The 14,063-nt window shown below is 40.9% G+C and overlaps 1 long non-coding RNA gene across 1 annotated transcript; it reads right to left on the reverse strand.

Annotated features, from left to right (window-relative positions):
* Positions 1-379: 379 nt before the first annotated feature.
* LOC140199760 (uncharacterized) lies at positions 380-13,049 on the reverse strand. Its single transcript, XR_011886483.1, has 3 exons — positions 12,997-13,049; positions 3,614-3,742; positions 380-454 (listed from the first exon to the last, which is right to left on the reverse strand). It is a non-coding gene; the product is annotated as an uncharacterized lncRNA (long non-coding RNA).
* Positions 13,050-14,063: the final 1,014 nt, after the last annotated feature.

Genomic DNA, 14,063 nt, shown 5'->3' on the forward strand with positions numbered 1-14,063 from the left:
GTCCAAGTACTGCGTAATGCCGTATTCTAGGACCTGGATCCTGGCACCACGATATGCCTGGGCAGCCCAGCCCAGAGCTGTTCTTGATCTCACCAACTTGGCTTGGCGTTTCGAGCAATCCAATCTTGCGCCCAGGTTAGGATGGGCATTGGAACTTTTCCACATTGACTCTTCTCCAAATCGCTCACTCCATCTCTGACAGCATTATGAAATCCATCTGCTACCCCTGCCTTGGATTGCCCTAGCACGTCTCATTCCCCCAAACCAGCCTTGCCCCCGCCAGCCTCCTCATTGTCTGTAGCAATAGTACACCACAATCTTCTTCTGAAATTATGTTATAAGTTACGTTTTTAGTCAAATCTCTTGCCTTATGACTTACCAGTAAGTTGTCACACATCTTCGGTAGCGCCATCCTAAACTCCGGGATTCCTAAAGGTTAGTTTCCAGGTTGAGTCTGTGGTGAGGAAGGCAAATGTCATGTTAGCATTCATTTCAAGAGGACCAGAATAAAAAAGCAAGGATGTAATTTTGAGGCTCTATAAAGCACTGGTGAGGCCTCACTTGGACTTTTGTGAGCAGTTTTGAGCTCGATATCTATAAAAGGATTTGCTGGCATTGGAGAAGGAAAAGAGGAGATTTCTCAGAATGATCCCAGGAATCAAATGCTGTAGTTAATTAATGATGAGTGTTTGATGGCTCTGTGCCTGTACTTGCTGGAATCTAGAAGAATGAGAGAGGATCTCATTGAAAACTACTGAATATTGAAAGGCCTATGCAGTGTGACAAAGAAATGATAGTGGGAGAGTCTAGAACCAGAGTGCACAGCCTCAGAATAGAATAACGTTCCCTTAGAACAGAGATGAGGAGAAATTTCTTTAGCCAAAGGATGGTGATTCTGTGGAATGCATCGACACAGATGGCTGTGAAGGCCAAGTCATTGGGACAAGGTGCCACACATGAGGCTGCTTAACAAGTAAAGAGCCCATGGCATTACAGGAAAGGTACTAGCATAATCAGCAGGAGGCAAATAGTGGGAATAAAGGGAGCCTTCTCTGGTTGGCTGCCAGTGGCTAGAGGTTTTCCACAGGGATCGGTGTTGGAACCATACCTTTATACATTATATGTGAATGATTTGGATGATGGAATTGGTGGCTTTATGGCCAAGTTTGCAGGCAATATGAAGATAGGTGGATGGGCAAGTAGTTTTGAGAAAGTAGAGAGGCTACAGAATGGCTGAGACAGATTAGGAGAATGGACAAAGAAGTGGGAGATGGAATATAGTATTGGGAAGTGTATGGTCATGCATTTTGGTAGAAGGAAAAAAAGCATAGACTATTTTCTGAACAGGCAGAAAATTCAAAAATCTGAGATGCAAAGAGATTTGGGAGTCCTTGTGCAGGATTCTCTAAAGTTTAACTTGCAGGTTGAGTTCGTGGTGAGGAAGGCAAATGCAATGTTAGTGTTCATTTTGAAAGGACTAGCATATAAAAGCAAGGATGTAATGCTGAGGCTTTATGAGGCACTGATGAGGCCTCACCTTGAGTATTGTGAGCAGATGTGTTGACATTGGAGAGGGTTCAGAGGAGGTTCACGAGAACAATTCCGGGAATGAAAGGGCTATCGTATGAGGGGCGTTTTGTGGCTTGGAACCTGTTCTCGCTGGAAATTAGAAGAATGAGGGGGGATTTCATCAAAACCTGTTGAATGTTGAAAGGCTTTGACAGAGTGGAGATGGAGAGGATGTTTCCTATAGTTGGGGAGTCTAAGACCAGACTGCACAGCCTCAGAATAAGGGGAGGCCCTTTTAGAATGGAAATGAGGGTGGTGAATCTGTGGAATTCTTTGTCACAGGTGGCTGCAGCGGCCAAGTCATTGGGTACATTTAAGGCAGAGTTTGATACGTTCTTGATTAGTCAGGGCATGAAGGGATACAGGGAGAAGGCAGGAGATTGGGGCTGGGAGATAAAATCGATCAGCCACATTGAAATGGTGGAGCAGACTCAACGGGCCAAATGGCCTAATTCTGCTCCCGTCTCTCATGGTCTTATTTAGTTCTGAATGCTATTTGCTTTCTTTTATTGTTTGCATGATTTATTTTTATTTCTACACATTGGGTGTTTGACAGTCTTCTTTTTTAAATGGGTTCTATTGGGCTCCTTTGTTTTTTGCCTGCCTGCAAGGTTGTATATAATATACGCACTTCGATAATAAATGTTTTTCGAAATTGTGAACTGTGCACTTTATTTAAAACAGAGGTTGATGAGTTCTTGATTAGCAGGAGAGTTAAAGGTTATGGGGAGAAGGCAGGCGTATGGGTTTGAGAGGGAAAATAAATCAGCCATGATGGAACAGAGAAGCAGATTCAATGTGTTGAACGGCCTAATCTTGCTCCTGTCTTATGGTCTTATTCCTAAAAATGCCAGGAGGTGGCGCTTGCATAACAATTTTATGGTGAAGGTATCAACGCAGAGGGACCTTCCAAGGTGACTTCAATACCAGGATAAGAAGGTATGTAACTGACTGGCAAGGTATAATTGGTGAAGAAGGAGAATAGAAAACAATGGGGATCTTCTGGAAAATGCTCAGATTGCAGTTTCATTGTAGCAAATGCATTGCTTCATCACAGAGAAGACTGCGTGATGCACTGACATCCGAGAACCAGATTGCAAAGCTGTGCAAATCACTCATACCATGACACATATTAGCGACTGACCTTTACTTAATGATATTACTGTCTTATCACCATCAGCTTTAAAAGAGACATTGGGTCAGAGATAAAGACACTGTATGACCACAAAGCGTCAATATAGTTTCAGATAGACATCTTGCTTTAAATGTACAGTACTGTGAAAAAGTCTTGCATGTATACAGTATATATCTAGGGTGTCAAATACCTCTGCACAGTACTGTATATTGGTTAAAATTGGAAGGTGGTTGGGAAACAGAAATAAGAGTATCTAGCTTTGTATTAGCTCAGTAGTATTAATTGTTATTTGATATCTGAAAAGACATAATATACAGTACTGTGCAGAAGTCTTAGGCACCCTAGCTATATATATATATGACTTTTGCACAGTACTGTATATTATCATTCATATGATATTTCTGCTTCATTGAAACCTAAAATTCAGCCTCTATTTTTACATCTAAATTTGGTGATATTTCCCTATATGTAAACAATGGGTATAATTATCCATCTATAGCAAATAAATAAGGACTGCACAAATAATTTATTTTCCTTCAATACACCAGAGGAAATTTCACAAAGCTGTGTGGGATCAAATATTCCTGCACTCAAAAACCCTGCTGTTCTGACAAACAAATAGTCTCTGATTTCCCAGTGACAGCACCACCTTGTTCACCAGTAGGGGTCTGCTCATGGTTTAGATGCGTTAATGTTCTATTTTCCTTTTTCAAGTTTTGAAGGATGAAAGCCCAAGTTATGGATAAAGTTTCCCCCCTCCTACTTAAGTAAATTCATTGTGGTGATTTGTAATTGGCTCATTGGAAAGTCAATATCTAAGGCATAGGAGAAACAGAAGTTTTAAAATAAAACATTGCTTCTATTCATGAAATTAAGCAGCACCCAAACCATTAAGAACCTGTTACGTACCTCATGGATATCTTGTGACTGTCTTGTGAGGGTGATGTAATAGTCTTGCAGAGGTCACATGATGTAATTTTCCTGCCGATGTGAGGTCACATGATGACCTGTTCTCACCAGGTATATGAATGTAGGCCCCTGGTGATGCAGTTAGTTTTCAGTTAGATTGTCAGTCAAGTACTCTGCTAGGCTGCATATTAATCTCATGATGCAGTATAGTTTTAAAACGGAGTTTTACTTTCTATTGTAAGGTACAGAAGTGTTGGGCTGGCAGTTTCACCAATAGCTGTCAGGTTTGTTGATGTACCTTTTCAGTAATATTGGAGAGTGAAGACGGGAAACTGAAGGAGTCATTCGGCGGTTTTGGAAAGATTGACCATTATTGAATTCGTTCAAGTAAGAGTGATCTGCATGAGATAACCTCTGCTAAAAGCAGCAGAAAGGTTGTGCAGTATCTAGTCTATTCTACAGAGGAAAAAGGTCAGTGCCTTTAAACCACTTTATTTCTGTCGTTGTGAATCCTGCAGACAAGGCAGATTCCAGCTGGGATCGGCCGTGACATCGAGTCTTTGAGGAATTCTTTACTTCAGGAAAGTCTCTCCTAATTGACTGTATAAACCTCTTGGACTTTCAAATTTACCATTCAAAGAACTGTGTTTGAATTTACCACTTTAAGACTGTTTTCGCATTTACCGCTTTAAGAACTAGTACTGAGTTTGGCAGTTTGTTAAATGGCCGCATAGTAGTTTACTTCCGGTTAAGGTTTTTCATTTGTTTATCATTTTACTAATTTTGAGCTGAGTTTAATAAATGTTTATTTGTTTATAGAACCTGACTCAATTCTATATTCATTGTTGCCGGTCACGTGACAAACCTATTAACCTCTGCTTTAAATATACCCAATTACTTGGTCTCCACAGCCATCTGTGGTAATGAATTCCACAGATTCACCACCCTCTGGCTAAAGAAATTCCTCCTCAACCTGCACAGAGGGAGAATGAACCACTCTGACCTTTGGACCAAATCTTCTACCCTTCCTTTATTTTGGGTGAGAAATGTCATTGGGAAAACATTGACAAGCTGAGGATATTGGTTTAGTATTCTCCTGTAGCTTTGTACCATCCTGTTTCAGAATCTTCCTCCAGTTCCATAATCCTTCCCCAGAATATAGGCATCCGTTAGTCTCGTGAGACTATGGATTTGCACCTTGGAAGGTTTCCAGGGTGCAGGCCTGGGCAAGGTTGTATGGAAGAATGGCGGTTGCCCATGCCGCAAGTCTCCCCTCTCCATGCCACCGATGTTGTCCAAGGGAAGGGCACTAGGGCCAATATAGCTTGGCACCGGTGTCGTCGCAGAGCAATGTGTGGTTAAGTGCCTTGCTCAAGGACACAACACACTGCCTCAGCTGAGGCTTGAACTAGTGACCTTCAGATCACTAGACCAACGCCTTAACCACTTGGCCACGTGCCAATATTCCTCAGAATATTGTTCATTTTATTTCAGTTTTTTGCAAATCTTCTCCCCTTCTCATCACCAATGGCTGCAGTGTCTCCCCCTTATTCCTTTGCCCATTTTACTAGCAGTAAGCAATCTGCTGGAAGAACTCCATGGGCCGAGCAGCAATGTTGGGAGGAAAACTGTTGATGCTTCAGGTCAAAACCCTGTGTCAGGACTGAGTGTGGAGAGCTGTGATTTCCAGCATAGAAACCTACCGAATGTTGAAAGAACTAGATAAGGCAGATGTGGAGAGGATGTTTTCTCTGGTGGGGTTATCCTGAACTGGAGCGCACAGCCTCAAAATTGAGGGGCAATGTTTTAAAACAGAAGTAAGGAGGAATGATTTAGCCAAAGAGTGGTGAATCTGTGGAATGCTCTGCCACAGACTGTGGCAGAGGCCAAGTCCACGGGTATATTCAAAGCAGAAGTTGGTAGATTCCTGATTAGTTGGGCTATCAAGGAATATGGTGAGAGGGCAGGTGTATGGGGTTGAGTGGGATCCGATATCAGCCATGATGAAATGGCAGAGCAGACTCAATGGGCTGAATGGCCTAATTCTGCTCCTATGCCTTATGCTCTTATGGTCATAGAGAGAAAGTGGCAAGAAAAGACTGAGGCATGAAAGATGACATGGGTGGAGTTTGAAGACTGTGGCAGGTGAATGATCAATGGAGAGAGGGAGGGAGAGCGAGAGGGAAAGAAACAACAGATGGAGCAAGGTGGTGGGTGGTGAGGATGGTATAAAGATGGGAGAAAGCTACTGGAAGGAGACAAGCAGGAAAATAATGAGCTACTGGAGCTGGATTTGGATAAATAAAGGAGGTGATAATGGGAACAATTTGGTTCAAAGTTAAAAAAAATTATTATCAAAGCACATATATGTCACCATTTACCACCTTGAGATTCATTTTCTTGTAAGCATACACAGTAAATACAAGAAACACAATAGAATCAATGAAATACTGTCCCCAACAGGACAAACAATCAGTGTGCAAAAGATAACAAAAGGTGCAAAGAAAAAAAAGAAATAATAATAATGATTGTTATTATTGTCAAGTTATGCCTTGACATACCTTCAGTACATGGATGATTTGAAATCATATGCTCCTTCTAAGCTAGAGTAATTAATTCAAATAGTAGAACTATTTTCTAAAGAAATAAACATGAACTTTGGACTGGTTAAGAACAAAAATTTAAACATAAAGAAAGGTGCAATAGATCTAGTGGAATATAAAACAGAGCAGCAGAATATAATACAACCAATGGATGAATATAAAACATACAAGTATCTGCCATATGAACAAGCAAACAAAATAGATCATGGTGCGATAATGGGAAAACTTTTGACAGAATTTACTTCCAAACTTAAGAAAATCTGCCAAACAGAGCTCAATAATAAAAATATAACAAAGCCAAAACACTTTCACGATACCTATATTAGCATATTCTTTTGTCATAATGTCTAGATCTGAAACTGATCCGGAAAATTTAAAAAGAAAAATAAGAACTGAAATGACAAATTTTAGAAAACACTATGTACACTCAAACACACTTAGATTAACACTACCTATGACAGAAGGAGGAAGAGGAACAACAGACATAAAAAAATTTACACAAGTCAGATAAAACTTCTGAGGAGATATTTTCATCAATGAAAACAGGATTCAGTGCTCCATGCAAGCATATGCAATTCTGATAAGAAATACACATCATGAAATGTAAATGAAAGCACATCCCAAAAAGATGAAGAAATTATCACTAGAAAAAGTTAACCAATGGAAGAGCATGACCCTCCATGGAAGACATTCCCACAACCTGAGCAGATTAGATGTCAACAAGGAAACGTCAAACCTTGGCTCAAAGTTAGAGACCTCTTCCCGGAAACAGAGGGGTTCCTTGTGACAATACAGGACCATGTGGTTAACACAACGAATGATCAAAAATACATAGTAAAAGACCAACAAATTCAAGCTGATAAATGCAGAAAATGCCAAGATCAACCAGAAACAAGCCAATATGTTACGGGATCCTGCAGCAGTTTAGCTCAATCTGATTACTTACACAGACACAATGAAGTGGCAAATATCATTCACCAAAATCTTGCTTTAAAATACAAAGTCATAAAAAACACCATACCTTACTATAAATACAAGCCTGATCCAGTTTTAGAGTCAGAGTCCTACAAATTATATTATGACTAGAAACCATAGAAACCATAGAAACTACAGCACAGAAACAGGCCTTTTGACCCTTCTTGGCTGTGCTGAACCATTTTCTGGCTAGTCCCACTGACCTGTACACGGACCACATCCCTCCATACATCTCCCATCCATGTACCTGTCCAATTTATTCTTAAATGTTAAAAAAGAACCCGCATTTACCACCTCGTCTGGCTGCTCATTCCATACTCCCACCACTCTCTGTGTGAAGAAGTCCCCCTGCTAATGTTCCCTTTAAACTTTTCCCCCCTCACCCTTAGCCCATGTCCTCTGGTTTTTTTCTCCCCTTGCCTCAGTGGAAAAAGCCTGCTTGCATTCACTCTATCTATACCCATCATAATTTTATATACCTCTATCAAATCTCCCCTCATTCTTCTACGCTCCAGGGAATAAAGTCCTAACCTATTCAACCTTTCCCTGTAACTGAGTTTCTCAAGTCCCGGCAACATCCTTGTAAACCTTCTCTGCACTCTTTCAACCTTATTTATATCCTTCCTGCAAGTTGGTGACCAAAACTGAACACAATACCCCAGATTCGGCCTCACCAATGCCTTAAACAACCTCACCATAACATTCCAGCTCTTATACTCAGTACTTTGATTAATAAAGGCCAATGTACCAAAAGATCTCTTTTCGACCCTATCTAGCTGTGACGCCACTCTTAGGGAATTTTGTATCTGTATTCCCAGATCCCTCTGTTCCACTGCACTCCTCAGTGCCTTACCATTAACCCTGTATGTTCTACCTTGGTTTGTCCTTCCAACGTGCAATACCTCACACTTGTCAGTATTAAACTCCATCTGCCATTTTTCAGCCCATTTTTCCAGCTGGTCCAAGTCCCTCGGCAGGCTCTGAAAACCTTCCTCACTGTCTACTACACCTCCAATCTTTGTATCATCAGCAAATTTGCTGATCCAATTTACCACATTATCATCCAGCTAATCCATTATTACAGTTAGGACAATCCATAACAATCAAATAGATATAATATTACAGGATAAACAAGTAATAACAACCTACTTAATAGATATTGCCTTTCCAACACACATAATATACAGAAATCAATAAGTGAAAAATACCAGAAATATACTGAATTAAAAGAAGAAATTGAAAGACTATGGAGCATGAACAGGGTATACTGTTACGTAACTGGCAACAATGAATATCAATAGAGACAGGTTATATAAAAACAACCAAACATTTATTAACCATGGATAAACAATGAAAAAAAACCAAACAAAATCTTTAACTGGAAGTTAACCGTTATGCAGCCGTTCAACAAATCGTCACTCAGCACTGGTTCTTAAAGCGTTAAATGCGAAAACAGTTCTTAAAGCAATAAAGTCGGATATAGTTCTTAAAATGGTAAATTCGAAAGTCCAACAGATTTATACGTTCAATTGGGAGAGACTTCTCTGGGGAAGGATTTCTTCAACAGACGCCACTTTCCTGCTGGTTCTGTCCACAGGATTCACGATGCGGTAAATAAACAGCTTAAAACAACTGACCTTAAATTCTTTTAGAGAGAGCAAACCTTTGCATGAACTCTTTTCGCTTTTGGCAAGAGTTATCTCGATGCAGGTCGCTACTCCTTCAACGAAAACTCAATAAGGTCGATCCTTTGTTAAACTGCCAAACAATGCCGACTCCTCTCAATCCTTCGGTCCTGTGCTTCGATAAAGTCTTCACTCTCCCTTCTACTGCTGGAATAGGGTAAATCAGCACATCTAGCCAAAAATTTCCAGTCCAATAATATTATACCTTGCAACAGAACGCACAACCGTTTCAAAAATGAAACTGCGTCACAAAAACAAAGACGCAACAGAAACGGAGACACAGCACATTCTACCTGGAAATTTAAAAACTAAAAACCCAACTGCGTCATCTGGAGTCTACCTTTATATACCCGTGGTGCACATGTCATCACGTGACCTCACATCCGCGGGAAAATTACATCAGGTGACCTCCAAAAGGCCATTACGTCATTCTCACAAAAAAAACACAGATCTCCTTGAGGCATGTAACAATATATTGTCCCAGTAGTGATATCTACAATTGGTATCGTCCCAAAGTCACTACACAGTAGCATTAAACAATCAAGCCTACACAGCAAAACTTTGTAAATCTCCAGACAGCCGCAATACTAAACTCCACTAGAATAATCTGAAAGTTCCTAACAATTGAGAAATGAGTGCGCTTGGCTACGCCCATACCTCGGGTTTTACCAGCTTGAGCTGAGAAAAAGTAAAAATAATAATAAACAAGCAATAAATATCAAGAACAGAGTCCTTAAGAGTTACTCCATAGGCTGTGGGGACAGTTCAGTGCTGGGGCGAGTGAAGTTGATGAAGTTATACTCTCTGGTTCAGGAGCCTGATGGTTAAGGGGTGACAACTCTTCCTGAACTTGCTGGTGTGGGTCCTGAGGCTCTTGTATCTTCTTCCTGATGGCAGCAGTGAGAAGAGGGCATGCCCCGGTTGGTAGTAGAGGGGAAGGGAGAGGAGAACCACAGATTGTTTATTGTTTCATGTTCCAACATCAGCAGTCTCTTCTCTTCACCCACCTCTCTGGCCCCCTTTGCCTCCTTTAATGCTTTTTCTTCCACACTTGTATTTTGGTTGTATCTCCTAATCTGTGGCTCAGTCCCTTGTGCCTCATGGGACCTCATACATATTTTCAGAATATAACATATATAAATTTCATGTAGCCAAAGATGTATTAGTGAATATTAAGTAGAAATGTGTGTGGATAATGAAAAATATTTGAGGCAGAGTGAAAATGGAGGCCGTGCAGAGAAAGCAGGTCAAGCCGCCCTCTGCTGTAAACTTGTGTGCAATACTGTTGTAGATTCAATTGTCTTCAATGAGTCAAAACATCCCAATGTTCCCAGTGTGACCTCCTCTACATCGGTGAGACCTGATGTAGATTGGGGGAATGGTTGTCAAGCACCTTTGCTCCATCTGCAACAGGGAGGATTTCCTATTGGCCAACCATTTTAATTCCACTCCCCATTCCCATTCTGACATGTCTGCCCATGGCCTCCTTTACTGCCACGATGAGGCTACCCTTAGGTTGGAGGAAAAACACCTCATATTAGCCTCCAACCTGATGGTATGAACATGGATTTCTCCAACTTCCAGTAAACTATTTCCCCTTCTCTCCTTTTCTAGTTCCCCTTTAACTCCTTCTCTTCTCCTCACCTACCTATCACCTCCCCTTGGCACCCTTCCTCCTTCCCTTTCTCCCATGGTTCAATCTCCTTAGATAGCTTCTTCTTCTGTCCTTTACTTTTTCCACCTATTATCTACCAGATTCTCACTTCTTTCCCCTGCCTCACCTATCACTTTCTAGCTTGTACTATACTCCTTCCCCTCCCCCCACCTTTTTATTCTGGATTCTTCTCTGTCCTTTTCAGTCGTGATTGAGGGTCCCGGACTGAGATGTCAACTCTTTACTCCTTTCCATAGTTGCCACCTGACCTGCTGAGTTCCTTCTGGCATTTTGTGTGTGTTATTCTGCATTTCCGGCATCTGCAGAATCTCGCATTTATGTCATGCTGGTGATCTAATTATAGTTGCATCTATCTTGTGGAATGTAGTTATTCATCCAGCAATTAAAGAGTGTAGCTTTTTTGTATCCAAGTATAGGATTTGCTCTGTCAGAACAAGCAATTATCCATGTTCCAAATTAACTTCAAACCTTGATACAAGTTCAGGATCAAGTGAATTGAAATCTACTGACGGTTTTCAAAAGCACAGTGCCATTTACGAATGAAATTCCCATTACTTGCTAGGTATCTACCAGTGCTGTTCCATTGGTTTGATCACCCTGGACCAGGTCCTCTGTCTAAGTCTACCAACCAAGAAGCCACCTCCTCTGACTTAATGTTTCCAGATGCTGCCAAAGAATTTTGAACTGTTTTATGGTGTCTTTGAGAGAGAGAGAGAGAGAGAAAAAAACATTAAAATCAAATAGATATAATTAAAATAATAAAAACATTTAAAAGCCATGAAAAGCATTTTACTAAATCATCAACTTTGCCGGCAACTAATTAAAAACTATGAAATGAAGCAAAATTAGATAAAAATTCTGACAATGACATTGGATCTACACCTGTACTTTTGCCTCTTCCTTTCCCTAAGTTCATGCGCCCAAAGAGCTTTTCTGGGTGAAAATGCAATTCACCTGCACTTCTGTTAGCTGAGTGACAGCTCCTCCCTTGATTTTGAATGCCTGACTAATGTATAGTTCAGCCATTTGGAAAACTGATGGGTTGAATTCTCAAATTGCTGCAAGCTGGTCTGCTGTGTGATAACTCTATTCACGGGAATATCATTGCACCTTGCAGAGAAATCTGAATGATTGAAGGATCACAGTTGAACTACACATTGCTATTGGTTAGACAATGTATTATTTAACTATACTGTTCTGTGAGGCAGCCACATTTCCAACCTACAAACTATTCAGTTTACATAGAGTTCTCAGGAGTGGCACCCTGTCGTAACCAGGAATGACCTACATACTGCATTCAGTGCCAAGCTGTGGGCTCCTCCACTTGTGGGGAACCAAGTGCAGATTAGGTGGTCGCTTTGCAACTCTATTCAGACTTTTCCATCTCACTCTTGATCTTTCAGCCTTTGCCCTCTCACACCATTCAAACAAAGCCCAGTGTATGACTAATGAATTTTCCGTTTCGTTTCCCACCTCATCAGGTTGCAATCCTTGGGACTCTGTATTGAATTCAGCAAGTTCAGATAAACAACCTTCTCTATCTGTCCAAGGCTGACCACTTCAGGTATATTCAAGTCAAATTAAATCAAGTTCAATTATCATTCAAACCATACATTGACTCAGCTGAACGAGACAGCGTTCCTCTGGGGCCAGGGTGTAAAACATACAAAGTAGCAAGCAAACATTCAAAAATAGAGAGTAAGATAATTCAAAATATTGAGCAAAGAAGCATATTCACTCCAAAAAAAAACATATAGTGCAAGAACCTGAGCGACAATGTCCGGCAATTGATGGTACAGTCTCCCAGCAGTGTACAGATGCACACAATCCAGCCTGTCATTCCACCATTCGAACAGGGAGGGCAGCACCAACAGGTGAGGCCAGCCCCAGCCAAGCTCAACTACACTGTAGTGCTTCCACGTCTCTCACCTGGCCTGCAGCAGCAGGCAAGCCCGAGGCTTGAGGCCTAGTTCTCGCTACAACTGAGGCTACACAGCTCCCATGTTGATCGTCCCTCTTCCTCCAGGCAAGGGCAACAGGCCTGCGGCAACTTGCATTATCACTGTCCAACAGAGTCTTGCGATTGCATGTGAAATGTCTGAGAAAATCTCCCATGGTTACACTGCACCAACTCCGATGCTTCCAAGTAGCGGGCAGCACAGTCTGCAGCCAGGTTTTACAAAGAAAAAAAGCACCTTTGGTTGGCCCCCTCTCTTACACAGACCGCTATCTTACAGGAAGTAATATTTTCTCTCTTACATATTCCCTGATTTTCTAACTATTTCCAACATTCATTTTTATTTCAAATTTCAAACAGCAGCAGCTTTCTGAGCCTTACTATTTACTCATGTTCGTATCAGCACCCTTTCACTACCTCATTTATGTCACTTCTGGTCTCTTGCTCTCTTCACATATTCTTTTTGAAAATCAAAAAGACACACTCACGTTCTCACTCCCACTTCTGATTAAAAAATCATTAACAAGAGACATTAACTCAGGTTCTCCTCTCCACAGATACTGCCAGACCTGCTGAACCTCTCTTGTTTTATTTCAGATTTCCAGCATCTGCCCTTTATGCTGTATGTGAAACAGGGCTTGGCTTTGCTACCACTGGTTGTGATTTCATACTAAGTAAGTGAACATGAGAAACTGATGCTCAGACCAGAGAATATGACAAGCTCTGAATAGCAATATTACTTGTTGATTTTGCAATTTGTTAACAAGAAGCTGATGACATGCTTTCTCTGGCTATAAAAACTGGAAAATAGACAGTACTTACAAACAAGTATTTGGTCACAAAACCTTCACAATGAAATTAACATCCAACTTTTGTTGGAAAATGATTACAGGAATTCTGATGTGTTTGACAGGAATCTGAACATTATTATGCCATTGCCTAAGAATGTGTTGACATAGCCTTGTGATTAAAAACAATTGTTTCTCCCTCCCCCATTCAGTACTTGCCAAACACAGAAAAATGTCATTCATCTCAATGAGTTTGAGCTAGATTTTCAGCACCACCTATGCCAATACTTCCGTTTCCGAACCCTTCCGCAAACAGTGCTACAACTTATTTTACCCACAAATCCAATTTACTTTTGAAAGACATAATTGAATTCAAATCCACCTCTCTTTCAAGATGTCCATGCCAGGTAACTACTCCCTGCCTAAAATAGGCTTTTCCTCACATCATCCCTAAATCTTATGCCGTTCACTTTAAATCTGTGTTCTGCCATTTGACCTCTCTGCAAATGGGAATAATGATACATAACTAAAGTCTTTTGTACCTTTGGCCCAATCCGAGGGGGAGAGAAGAGAGAATGTCTGGGTAGATTTAATTGTAATGTTTAGGAGACAGCTAGCCAAACAAATTAGCAGATACAAAATTGAGGCAGCTGCCTTTGATTATATTGGCTCCTTTACTGAGGAGTCGAAAAGTGCAGATTGAATTGATGGAGGAGAGACTGGTTTCTGTGATGTATTGAGTGTCATCCACAACTCCCTGCAGTCTC

Source organism: Mobula birostris, chromosome 6 (genome assembly GCF_030028105.1).
Source record: "Mobula birostris isolate sMobBir1 chromosome 6, sMobBir1.hap1, whole genome shotgun sequence".
Lineage (NCBI taxonomy): Eukaryota > Metazoa > Chordata > Chondrichthyes > Myliobatiformes > Myliobatidae > Mobula > Mobula birostris.